Here is a 14,133-nt window from a genome sequence, read left to right as displayed (position 1 = left end):
CACAGAAGTTTTCCTGAGAAAGTTGCTGAATACTAAAATGTGCGTGTGTAAGCTGAAACGTCATGATGCTGGGCAAAGCACGTATGGAGAGCTGTAAACTGAACTATTCCTACAGCATACAACATGGAGGTCTTTCAAATACTAACCAAGTGGAGATACTTTGTTGAAAAACTGGAGCATTCAGGCAACTTCCGGAAAATCACGTTTTAGTAGAGGTGAAACTAGACTTAAAGTAAAGGATACTTTAGATCCACCCTAACAAAATTGATTTGAAAGTTATTTAACTGACAAAACTAAGTTCAACATTTTTTAAAGATACACAGTGGGATTCTGATATTTAGCCGTATAAAATGTTCAGTATTCGATCAAATATTCTTAGCCATGCAAAGCAGTAAAAGAAGAAATACATAAGCAGGAGAGAAATCAGCCAATGGAAATGTTCAGAAATGCCAAAAATTACTGTATTAAAAAACAAAGACTTTTAAATAATTTATATATATGTTCAAATATTTGAAGGAACTCATACACACCATGAAGAGATAAATGGGAGGTTTAAACTTGAAGAAAAAAGAAGTTGTAGAGATGAAGAATACAGTATCTGAAACAAAATATTTACAAGATGAGCTTAAAAGCAGTTTAGTTACTGCAGAATAAAAGACGAAGATGCAACAATAGATGACTCTCCAAACTGCACTTGAGAAAGAAAAAGGACTTAAAAAATCAGAATCTTAGAAATCTGCAGGACAGTATAAAGCAGGTTTAGCATATGTGTCATTATATTAAATGCACTTAGAGAAGACAGAAAATATATTTGAAGAATTTGATTTATTTTTCTTAATTTCATGAAAACTATAAAACCATAGATCCACGAAGTTTAACAAACATAAAAACCTATAAACAATAACAGCAACAACAAAACACATCAAGATACATTGTAATAAAATAGTTGAAAACCAATGATAGAGAAAAATTATAAAGCAGCCAAAGGGGGGAAAATAATAGCTTGCATACAAAGGAAGGAAGGTAAAAATAAACATTCACTTCTCATCAGAAACTATGCAAGCCAGGAGATGATATGACATCTATAAATTACTGATACAAAAGTGCAACATAGAATTCAATATACAGAAAGAAAATCCTTTTAACATCAAGACAAATAAGATTTCTCAGACAGACAAAACTGAATTTATCCAGCAAATATGTAATACTAAATATGTGAAAGAAAGTTCTTCAAGTGAGAACACACAGATACCACAGAAAACCCTAGATCAACATAAAAAGATTAGAGCAACAGAAATAATAAATATGTGCAAAGATATTCAGAATTCTTTCCTCACTGAAAAAAGTTAAATTTATTTTAAAAATAATTGACTATAGCAAGTAAAAATGATATATCTTGGGATTTAACATATGTAGATTTAAAATGCATGACAAAGACAAGGGATTTGAGGAGATAACTGGAAGTACACCATTGTAAGGATCTTACATAACACCATATCTATATATGACATACATATATATATGCTATAGTGCTATATGACTTTAAGATAGATGGGCATAAGTTAATTGGGGTATGTTTCAAACTCTTCAGCAACCACTGAAAACACTGAACAAAAAGTATACCTAAAAAGTTAATATTGGATGTCAAATACAATACTTAAACAAATCCGAAGAAAAAGGCAAGAATAAAGGAATGAATGAACAAAGAATAGTTGAAACAAGTAGAAAACATATACTAAGAGGGTAGAATTAAACTTAACTCTATCAAAAATTACAATGAAAGTGAATTGTCTAAACCCAAGTAAAAGGAAAACACTATTAGATTGCATATAAAAGCAAGACCCTACCATGAGCTGTCTACAAAAATCCTACTGTGATGTCCTTAAAAACCTCCCTCTCAAATCTCTGAGTGCAGTAAACATAGTTGAACAAAGTCCCCAGCTGCCGTGCTGTAAAATTCATCATATTCATGCCACACTTTCCATGTGCTGCTCGCAGCCTGTGACTGAATGCAGCAAAAATACTAAGTTAGGCCCAGTATTGTTAGACACATAAATCCTCTGATAGGCAACATTGACTCAAGAACTGTCCATTGGCTTTGCAGAAATGGCCAATATCTGAATAAATGTAAAAGAAATTGCCATTATGTGGAAAAATATAATATTATTCTCTTAAATTGTTAAAAAATATTTATCACTGTTGAAAGCAAAAAATATTATGTAGTGGAGTTTTCAATGTATATAGATGCAGTAAATATGATGACTGTAACTTAAAGGGGGAAGGTAAATAAAAATATGTGGTTGAAAGGCCTATATTTCACTGGAGGTTGGTAAATGTTAAGTTGACTATGAATGGTTAAGTATGTATATTCTAATCCCTTGAGCAAATACTAAAAATTAACAATAATATGAAGAGATAAGCCAAGAAGTCAATAGATAAATTTATATATATATATATATATATATATACACACACACACACACGTATACAAAAAGCCATAGTGCCTCTTCTTCTGCAAATTATCACAACATCTCTACAGCAAGGATGCAGAACTGGATGTAGGATGAGATAAACCAATTGACAGAAGTAGCCTTCAAAAGATGGGTAACAAAAAACTATGCTGAGCTAAAGGAGTACATTCTAACCTAATGCAAAGAATATAAGAACCTTGATAAAAGGTTAGAGTCGCTGAGCGCGGTGGCTCAAGCCTGTAATCCCAGCACTTTGGGAGACTGAGGAGGGCAGATCCTGAGGTCAGGCGTTTGAGACCAGCCTGACCAACATGGCAAAACCCTGTCTCTACTAAAAATACAAAAATTAGCCGGGCATGGTGGCTCACGTCTGTAATCCCAGCTACTCAGGAGGCTGAGACAGGAGAATTGCTTGAACCTTGGAAGCAGAGGTTGCAGTGAGCCGAGATCGTGCCACTGTACTCCAGCCTGGGTGACAGAGCGAGGCTCCGTCTTTAAAAAAAAAAAAAAAAAAAAAAAGTTTAGAGGATACCCTAACTAGAATAACCGGTTTAGAGAGGAACATAAATGACCTTATAGAGCTGAAAACACAGCACGACAACTTCGTGAAGCATACACAAGTATTGATAGCCAAATCGACCAAGCAGAAGAAAGGATATCAGAGGATGAAGACCACCTTGCTGAAATAAGCATACAGACAAGACTAGAGAAAAAAGAATGAAAAGGAATGAACAAAGCCTCCAGGAAATATGGGACTTTGTAAAAAGACTGAACCTGCAATTGATTGGAGTACCTGAAGGAGATGAGGAGAAGAGAAACAAGCTGGAAATCACACTTCAGGATATTATCCAGGAGAACTTCCCCAATCTAGCAAGACAGGCCAACATGCAAATTCAGAAAATACAGAGAACACCACTAAGGTACTCCATGAGAAGATCAATCCAGAGATATATAATCATCAGTTTTTTCAAGTTAAAATGAAGGAAAAAATGTTAAGGGCAGCCAGAGAGAAAGGCCAGGTCACCTATAAAGGGAAGCCCATCAGACTAACAGCAGACCTCTCAGAAGAAACTCTACAAGCCAGAAGAGATCAGGGGCCAATATTCAACATTCTTAAAGAAAAAAAAATTTCAACCCAGAATTTCATATGCAGCCAAACTAAGCTTCATAAGCAAGAGGGAAATAAAATCCTTTCCAGACAAACAAATGCTGAGGGATTTCGTTACCAGCAGGCCTGCCTTGCAAGAGCTCCTGAAAGAAGCACTAAACATGGAAAGAAAAAGCCGGTACCAGTTACTGCAAAAACACACCAAAATATAAAGACCAATGACACTATGAAGAAACTGCATTAACTAGTGTGCAAAATATCCAGATAGCATCATGATGACAGGATCAAATTCACACATAATAATAGTAACCTTAAATGTAAATGGGCTAAATGCTCTAATTAAAAGACACGGAATGGCAAGCTGGATAAAGAGTCAAGACCCATTGATGCTGTACTCAGAAGACCTATCTCACACGCAAAGACACACATAAGCTCAAAATAAAGGGATGAAGGAAAATTTACAAAGCAAATGGAAAGAAAAGAAAGCAGGATTTGCAATCCTCGTCTCTGACAAAACAGACTTTAAACCAATAAAGTTAAAAAAAAAAAAAGACAAAGAAAAGCATTATATAATGGTAAAGGGAACAATTCAACAAGAAGAACTAACTATTCTAAGTATATTTGTACCCAATACAGGCACACCCAGGTTCATAAAAAAGTTCTTAAAGACCTACAAAGAGGTTTAGACTCCCACACAATAATAGTGGGATACTTCAACACCCCACTGTAAATATTAGACAGATCAACGAGACATAAAATTAGCAAGGATATTCAGGACTTGAACTCAACTCTGGATCAAGTGGACCTAATAGAAATCCTCAGAACTCTCTATCCCAAATCAACAGAATATACATTCTTCTCAGTGCCACATGACACTTACTCTAAAATCAACCATATAATTGGAAGTAAAACATTCCTCAGCAAATGCAATAGAACTGAAATCATAGCAGTCTCTCAGACCACAGTGCAATCAAATTAGAACTCAGGATTAGAAAACTCACTCAAAACCCCAAAATTACATGGAAATTGAACAACCTGGTCCTGAATGACTACTGGATAAGCAATGAAATTAAGGCAGAAATCAAGAAGTTCTTTGAAACCAATGAGAACAAAGAGACACTGTACCAAAATCTCTGGGACACAGCTAAAGCAGTATTGAGAGGGAAATTTATAGCACTAAATGCCCTCATCAGAAATCTAGAAAGACCTCAAATTGACACCCTCACATCACAATTAAAAGAGATAGAGAGGCAAAAGCAAACTAATTCAAATGCTAGCATAAGACAAGAAATTACTAAGATCACAGCAGAATTGAAGGAAATAGAGACACAAAAAACCCTCCAAAAAAATCAATAAATCCAGGAGCTGGTTTTTAAAAAAAAAAAAAAATGAACAAAATTGATGGCTAGCTAGACTAATAAAGAAGAAAAAAGATAAGAATCAAATAGACACAATAAGAGATGATAAAGGGGATACCACCTCTGATCTCACAGAAATAGAAACTACCATCAGGGAATACTATAAACACCTCTATGCCAACAAACTTGAAGCTAGAAGAAATAGATCAATTACTGGACAAATACACCCTCCCAAGACTAAACCAGGAAGAAGTTGAATCCCTGAATAGACCAATAACAAGTGCTGAAATTGAGGCATTAATATATAGCCTACCAACCAAAAAAAGCCCAGGACCAGATGGATTCACAGCCAAATTCTACCAGAAGTACAAAGAGGAGCTGGTACTATTCCTTCTGAAACAGTTGAAAAAGAGGAGCTCCTCCCTAACTCATTTTATAAAGCCATCATTATCCTGATACCAAAACCTGGCAGAGACACACAAAAAAAATAAACTTCAGCCCAACATCCCTGAGGATCACTGATGCAAAAATCCTTGCATACTGGCAAACCAAATCCAGCTGCACATCAAAAAACTTAGCCACCATGATCAAGTCAGCGTCATCCCTGGTATACAAGGCTGGTTCAACAGGTGCAAATCAATAAATGTAATCCATCACATAAACAGAACCAAAAACAAAAACTGCACTATTATCTCCATAAACACCGAAAAGGCATTTGATGAAATTCAATATCCCTTCATATTAAAAACTCTCAATAAGCTGGCATTGATGGAACGTATCTCAAAAATAAGAAGAGTTATTTATGACAAACCCACAGCCAGTATCATATTGAATGGGCAAAAGCTGGAAGCATTCCCTTTGAAAACCCATAGAAGACAAGGATGCCCCCTCTCACCACTCCTATTCAACATAGTATTGGACATTCTGGCCAGGGCAAACAGGCAGGAGAAAGAAATAAAGGGTATTCAAATAGGAAGAGAGGAAGTCAAATTGTCTCTGTTTGCAGGTGACATGATTTTACATTTAGAAAACCCCATCATCTCAGCCCCAAAACTCCTTAAGTTGATAGGTAACTTTAGCAAAGTCTCAGGATGCAAAATCAATGTTCAAAAATCATTCCTTTACACTAACAATAGACAAGCAGAGAGACAAATCATGAATGAACTCCCATTCACAACTGATACAAAAACAATAAAATACCTAGCAATAAAGCTAACAAGGAATGTAAAGGACCTCTTCAAGAAGCACTACAAACCACTGCTCAAGGAAATAAGAGAGGATTCAAACAAATGGAAAAACATTTCATCCTCATGGATAGGAAGAATCAATATTGTGAAAATGGCCAGACTTCCCAAAGTAGTTTATAGATTCAATGCCAATCCCATCAAACTACCATTGACATTCTTCACAGAATTATAAAAAACTACTTTACATTTCATATGGAATCAAAGAAGACCCTGTATAGCCAAGACAATCCTAAGCAAAAAGAACAAAGCTGGAGGCATCACACTACGTGACTTCAAACTGTACTACAAGGTTACAGTCACCAAAACAGCATGGTACTGGTGCCAAAACAGACATATAGACCAATGGAACAGAACAGAGCCCTCAGAAATAATGCCACACATCTACAACCATCTGATCTTCAACAGACCTGACAAAAACTAGCAATGGGGAAAGGATATCCTATTCAATAAATAGTGCCAGGAAAACTGGTTAGCCATATGCAGAAAACCAAAACTGGACCCCCTTTTTACACCTCATACAAAAATTAACTCAAGATGGATTCAAGGCTTAATGTAAAACCCCAAACCATAAAAACCCTAGAAGAAAACCTAGGCAATAGACATTCAGGACATAGGCATGGGCAACGACTTCATGAAGAAAATGCCAAAAGCAATTGCAACAAAATCCAAAACTGATGAGTGGGATCTAATTAAATGAAAGAGCTTCTGCACAACAAAAGGAACTATCATCAGAGTGAACCGGCAACCTACATAATGGGAGAAAATTTTTGCAATCTACCCATCTGACAAAGACCTAATATTCAGAATTTATAAGGAACTTAGACTAATTTACAAGAATAAAACAAACAACCCCATCAAAAAGTGGGCAAAGGATATGTACAGACACTTCTCTAAAGAACACATTTACTCAGCCTACAAACATGAAAAACAGCTCAACATCACTGATCATTAGAGAAATGCAAATCAAAACCACAATGAGATAACATCTCACGCCAGTCAAAATGGTGATTATTAAAAAGCCAAGAAACAGTAGATGCTGGCAAGGCTGTGGAGAAATAGGAACACTTTTACACTGTTGGTGGGAATGTCATATTAGTTCAACCTTTGTGGAAGACAGTATGGTGATTCCTCAAGGATCTGGAACCAGAAATACCATTTTACCCAGCAATCCCATTTCTGGATATATACCCAAAGGAATATAAATCGTTCTACTATAAAGACACATGCACACATATGTTTATTGCAGCACTATTTACAATAGCAAAGTCATAGAACCAACCCAAATGCCCATCAGTGATAGACTGCATAAAGAAAATATGGTACATGCACATAATGGAATACTACGCAACCAGAAAAAGGAATGAGATCATGTCCTTTTCAGGAACATGGATGAAGCTGGAAGCCATCATTCTCAGCAAACTAACACAGGAACAGAAAACCAAACATCGCATGTTCTCACTCATAAGTGGGAGTTGAACAGTGAGAACACATGGACATGGAGGGGGACCAACAAACACCAGGGTCTATTGGGGATGTGGGGCGAGGGGAGGGAACTTAGAGGATGGGTCAATAGGTGCAGCAAACCACAATGGCATATGTATATATATGTGTGTGTGTGTGTGTGTGTGTGTGTGTGTGTGTGTGTGTATAACAAACCTACACATTCTGCACATGTATCCTGGAACTTAAGTAAAATTTTAAAAAGTCATTTTAATAGGTATGTAGTGTTATCTTATTGTGAGAGAACTAAACATTGCAACAAAGTATATTTTAAATAACTGAAATTCTGTTATTTTCAAAATATTGTTAAAAGACAACTGTACTGACAAGAATATGTTCCTTAATCCTGTAACACTTTTTGAGTTGGATACACCATGATATGGTTTCAGCTTTTCTTTAAGCTCACACTCTATTTGACTTATTTTCATTCCATTCTTACTCTCTCAAGACCAGCGTCACTTCATAAATTCTTGTTGCAAGAGTTGCTTGTGGAAAAAAAGTATGTAACTTATTGAGAGTTTGTGTTCCTTTTACTCCAACGTCAACTTCCCAGTACTAGAACACACTGTTAGCAGGATCTAAACCTACCAAGCCTACACCTTGATGATAATCAGTAGAAAAGACCTGTTTTTCAGAATACCCATGCCAACCCCAAAAGCCAGAAACACATTTCAAAAAATGTGTCTCAGGGTGCACATTTGCCATCATCCACATAAAAAATATATGTTTTTAAAAAGTTTCTTTGTAATAACAGTTTTCATTATGACAAAATTAGGTGGGTAACAGATCATATGTCTTAGTATGTGAAGAACATTAAAAAGGACAGGAGATGTATAAATACTCTTGGAAATTTTCCTTCATTCAGAAAAGGAAATTATATTTAGACTACTCAAATAAACTGATTTTAAAACTGATGATTTTTTCCTAAGCAAAAATCAATAATGTATGGCTCATATGCTAATGAATCAATTTTTCATTGCAGATCCTAAGTATAGTCCTGCAAATTCTCCTGGCTAAATCTCATCACAAGATAGTTGACTGATTGCATATTGCAGCAGCATAATGCTAGAGGAACTAATCTTGACTGATATTGTAGCTTTCTTAAAGGACACTTTAAAAACAACTGGTCTCGAGATTATAAGTTCTTTCTAAAATTCAATTCAGGTTATTGTTCAGGGTAAAAGAATTAAGAAAGGTCACTGGATGCATTGATTGTGGTGGTCCCAATTTAGTCACACAGACAGGCTCATTCTTTGTCTAATTGTGTCATCCCAAATGAATAGCTAGATTTAATCAATTCTGATAACAAAAAAAAGGAGTTATTCTCAGTAAATGGATTTTGCAAAGCAATCAAATCAGGTTTTATGTCTATCAATCCTAACCCAGAAATATTCAACAAAAAGCTTTATAAAATGCAAATTTCTAAAAATTATGGAAATGTTCTACTTCGTTATAATATTTACTTTTTTCATCTTATATTCTCTTTTTAATTTAAGGACATCAAGGATTGCACAAAAGGTCAATTATATTACAGTATTTCTACTGAATAAAAACCAATCTAAGTGTTATAATGGCAGGAAAATTATTTTTATAAATATTATGATTTTACCATGTTTTTAATTACAGTATAAAATTCTTTTCAAAAGTAATTATATGATAGAGAACTAAGAGTAACATATAATTCAAGAAGCTTCTCTTCATAAAAGAATATTAGGGGATTATTTTTGAGTGAATTTGCAGTTTAATATATTTGATTTTCTTTCCAAGTCTCGCTGTGTGCATCTTTTGTACTGCAGCTGCAAAGTCTGTAGATTGATCTCATCAAATCTCACATGCAAATTACAGTTCTACCTCCACACACATTGGGTTTAATAATGATAAAAATAGATGACAAATATGAAAGGAAACTAGTGCAAAAGTCTTAGTATAGCCACAAGCTTAGCATGTTTCAGGAAAAATAATATGATGTAGCCCAAGGACAGTAGACAAGGGGTGGAAGATGAGATAAAAGTGGTGGCCAGAGGCCAGATCCTACAGCATATTCAAGGCCATGGTAAGGAGTCTAGATTTTATTCTAAGGGTAATGAAAACACAAAGTAGTGTTTTGTGCAGGAGAATGACATGATCTGACTAACTTCTAAAAGGATCATCCTGTCTGCTTTGTGGCAAATTGGCCAAAAAAGGGCAAGGGAATAAGCAGGTAGATCAGTTAAGAAGCTATTGCAAGAGTTCAGGAAAGAGATGATTGTGATCAAAACTAGGTTTGTAGTATAGAACAGAAACTCAGAAACTAGGTTTGTGATCGAAACTAGGTTTGTAGTATGGAGTAAGAGGTTGAATTCAGGAAATATTTCGGAGGTAGAACCTCCTGGATTTACTGATAGATTGGATGTGGGCATTGGGGGAGTTAGAAGAGATGAGGACACAACTAGGTATTTGAACTGAGAAGATGGGTGGATGATACTGTAAAGAAAAAGTCTGTGGAGGACCAGGTTGCCTGTGAGGTAGGCGTGGATTAAGAGTCCTGTTTACAAATTTTAGGATTGAGATGCTGATAGGTTTGGCTCTGTGTCCCCACCCAAATCTCATTTTGAATTGTACTCCCATAATTCCCACATGTTGTGGGAGGGACCCACTGGGAGATAATTTGAGTCATGGGAGCAGTTTCCCCCATACTGTTCTCGTGTTAGTGAATAAGTCTCATGAAATCTGATAATTTTATCAGGGGTGTCTGCTTTTGCATCCCCCTCATTTTCCCTTGCTGCCGCCATGTAAAAAGTGCCTTTCGCCTCCTGTGATCATTCTGAGACCTCCCAGCCATGTGGAACTGTAAGTCCAATTAAACCTCTTTTTCTTCCCAGTCTCTGGTATGTCTTTTATCAGCAGCATAAAAACGGACTAATACAGATGCCTACTGAACATTCAAGTAGAGATATTGATTAGGCAGTTTCATATATGTCTAAAGCTGAAGAGAGAGATCTGCACTTGGGGCATGTGTAGAGCTATGGAATAGATTGAGATTGGTTAGGTAAGAATGTAGGTTGGTAGAGGATTAGGGGCAGATTGCAGATACTCTAGTATTTAGAGATCATGCAGAGAAGCAGCAAGCAGACAATGAAAGAAGCCTGAAACAGTGTGCCCCGTAATATAGGAAATAAAGAGAAGAAAGTGGCATCTTGGAAGCCAAAATAAATTAAAAATGTTTTAAGAAGAATGGAGTGGGCCTTCTAAAGGGGAGTTGAAAGATTTTAGATAAAAAGGCATCTTTGAAAAGTATTGCTTTTTTGTAAAAGGCAACTGAGAAATTGGGCTGTAGCTGGAGGGTGATATAGAGTAAAATACATTTTTATTTTTGCTTCTAATAATAGAAAAGATACTTAGTTTTTTAAAAAATTGTTTGTCCTTTTTCTATTTTCATTTCTGATGGAAATGACGTAGTAGAAAGGGGGGAATGTTTGGTATACAAGAGAGAAGGAAACGTTTATTGCAGGAGTGATTTCTTCAACAGGGTGAGAGGATATGAAATCCAAAACGCAGTTGAGGGGTTAGTCTTAGATAGTTATCAAGTGCTACTTTCACAATAGCAGGAAGAATTTAAAAGAGTTTTGATACAGATGCAGGGAGGTTGAGAGTTAATTTAAAGGAGTTTTGATACGGATGCAGGGAGGTTGAGAGTTTGGGATTTGGAAAGATGTCAAAATTTCTGATTTAGCTATGCAAGTGAAAACAATTCAGGGGCATAAAAGATTATTGTAATCAGTTCTACAGATTCAAACATCTAGCTTAGACCTTGACTCAGACTCCCTAGTTATAAGTCATTGCTGCATATACTCTTGCACAAGTTATTATAACATTCAAAATATGTTCATGAAGCATGTGTTAGAGAAATTAAGTCAGTAAGTACTTGTTTTCATTTCACAATCTAATTTGCTGAAAGCAATTCCAAATTCTCTGGAAATTATTTTTATTGCAGTGGCTGTAGAATGGTTTGCTTTAGAGAAAAAGGTCCCATAATCTTTGATAAAATTGAAGGTAGAATCAATGATATTTGATTCTGATTAATTTAGAGCTTAGTGGACTGTAAAACTCCTGGGCCATTTTGCTAAGCAACCTGGAAGCTCTTTATCCCCTTTCATCACATCCTAGGAAACCTGCCAACTGCATGTTTTGGAAACAAAAAGTTTATTCAGAGTTTTCCAGCTCACAATACAGTCAATTATTTTCAGTGTGCAGACACTATATGCTGACACAGTAGAAAGTTATTTTGGGAAGCAGGGTCTCCAATCTGTATTTTCAGGCATTGATTAGAGACTCTAAGAATAGAAACATGATGCAATGTGCTAGGAAACAAGAGAGCTAATTTATTCCAATCGGCCAATCACTAGCTCAAGTCCTACTATCCTCTCTGCCCACACACAAAAAATAATTCTCTGTGTTGCAAGGTAAGATGACATTTTCAGAATCCAGCACATCAGAGCTCTTAGACATTATCTAGTTTAGCACCTTCTATGTATAAATAGGTAAACCTGAGACCTCCATGAGGCTAGGGACTTACCAAAGTTTACCCAGCATATGCATGGTATAATCCAGACTTCCTGACTCCTTATGCATCACTCCCTTCACCATGCTTTTCAGCTCCTCTTTCTTGTCTCTTTACTATGGCAAAAAATATTCTCTGAGCAGGCAAAGTGGTCAGATTGACTCCTGGTATGACATGTACTACAAGCGTCTAGAGCAGCTGCCCCAGAAACCATAACAAAACCCACTTTAAGGATAAAGAGCAAGAACCAAAAAATCATAAGGCAGAAGAAGCAGGAAAGTAATATAAGGAGAGAAATAAAGGGATAAAATGTCCTAAACTAAGGGGAGGAAAAAAATCTAGCATGGGGAAAAATTAAGAAGAAAAAATCTGGCATGAGGAAAATGGAAGAGGGATCTACAAATTGTTTGAGATGGAGGGGCAGAGAGGAAGATGAATTGTGTGGTGCTCTCTATCGGACTGATGAGGACAACCCAACCTAGCTGCCCTGACTCTTCCAAAGGCCACTCTATTTCATGCTTTTGATTTATCTTACCACTGACAGAGATAAACTTTCTACCTACCTACTCTTTTTCCTGTGCCCTACTTTTGCTGTAATCTTTTTGTTTGGGAATTCATGGCCTTAAAACTAAAGATTTCTTTACAAGTATAAAGAAATCAGAGTTTATAAAGCACTTACATATATATTATTTCCTTTCGGTTTCACAATAAATTTACGAGGTAGATACTATCTATGACTCTCCAGAAGGGTATATGGGTAGACAGAGAGAAGCTAGAGATTAGGAAGGGTCATTAAACTAAGTGTCCTATGGAAACACGCCAAATCAAGGAGGACTTTTCAAATGGGGCTAGGAGAAACTCAAGGCCACAAGCAAGAAGAAACTAAATTATATATCCAAGTGCCATGATGACAGTAGGAAAATAAGGAGATGCAGACCAAGGAAATTGATGTACTGTGTCAAAGAATAAGGGTGAAAAGTGGATGAATCTAATTGATTCAGAAATGTTGGCGTCTGCAAACCTTAACAATGCTGTAGAATGCCCCTTTAATGTAAACTCAGACTGCCACAATGTGGGGTAACATTTCAAGAGAGCCATGCTAGGGGATGACATCAGCAAGATGGCAGAACAGAAAATCTTTGTCTCCATTGCTGCCACAGAAAGTTCATCTAGCAACTACTCACAGACCAGAACATCTTTTGAAAACTCCTCTACATGAAAACAATCCTAAGACACGGGTGTGGTTGAAAAACTGAATGAAATCCAAATTGGAGGGTAAAAAGAATGCCCTTATTCCAACCATGTCACCCCTCCCACTCCCTCAAGTTGACACACCACAAAGAGGATTTCCCTGGTCCCAAGGTTGCTACAGAAGGGAAAGAGAACAAGAGACACTTCCAAGGATCACTCTGTTCTCACCGGATAGGGAATACGAGGGGAAACATTATGGCTACACCATTGCATGTTAGATAGAAACAAAGAAAGGAGGCAGAGGTCATAGTGAACAGCATGCAGATATTGGTGGTACCCCTGTGCTTCTGTCAGCTGTGGTGCCAGATCAGAGATACTAGCCAACGTCATAGCACATATGCAGAGATGAGCTGGTTGCATCAAAAACACAGTGGAAAGTTCAATCTAGCTTGAATTTCTAGAGAGCTAGTCTCCACGCCCAGCTTCAGATCCCACCTCAGTGACCCTGCCCAAGCAAGGAGAATCCCACCTTTGCACATTTCAGAGAAGCAAAATGATTAGATGGCTTGACCCAGGAAGTCAGGCAGTGGCTTTACTTAGCCAAAAGCTCACTCAGTGTCCCTGCTCAGACAGGGAGACTCTCACTTCTGTGCATTTCATAGAAGTATAGGGAATATAACTGCTTGACCAGGAACATCTAACAACTGTTTAACTCAAC

The 14,133-nt window shown here is 36.7% G+C and overlaps 1 long non-coding RNA gene across 1 annotated transcript in view; it reads left to right on the top strand.

The window, feature by feature from the left end:
• The window catches only part of LOC144338494 (uncharacterized), a 261,222-nt gene that overhangs the window by 140,581 nt on the left and 106,508 nt on the right, over positions 1-14,133 (top strand). The window lies entirely within an intron of this gene.

This window comes from Macaca mulatta, chromosome X (genome assembly GCF_049350105.2).
Source record: "Macaca mulatta isolate MMU2019108-1 chromosome X, T2T-MMU8v2.0, whole genome shotgun sequence".
Classification (NCBI taxonomy): domain Eukaryota; kingdom Metazoa; phylum Chordata; class Mammalia; order Primates; family Cercopithecidae; genus Macaca; species Macaca mulatta.
The sequence above is the reverse complement of the archived record's forward strand: the minus strand, read 5'-3'. Positions and strand labels throughout refer to the sequence as shown.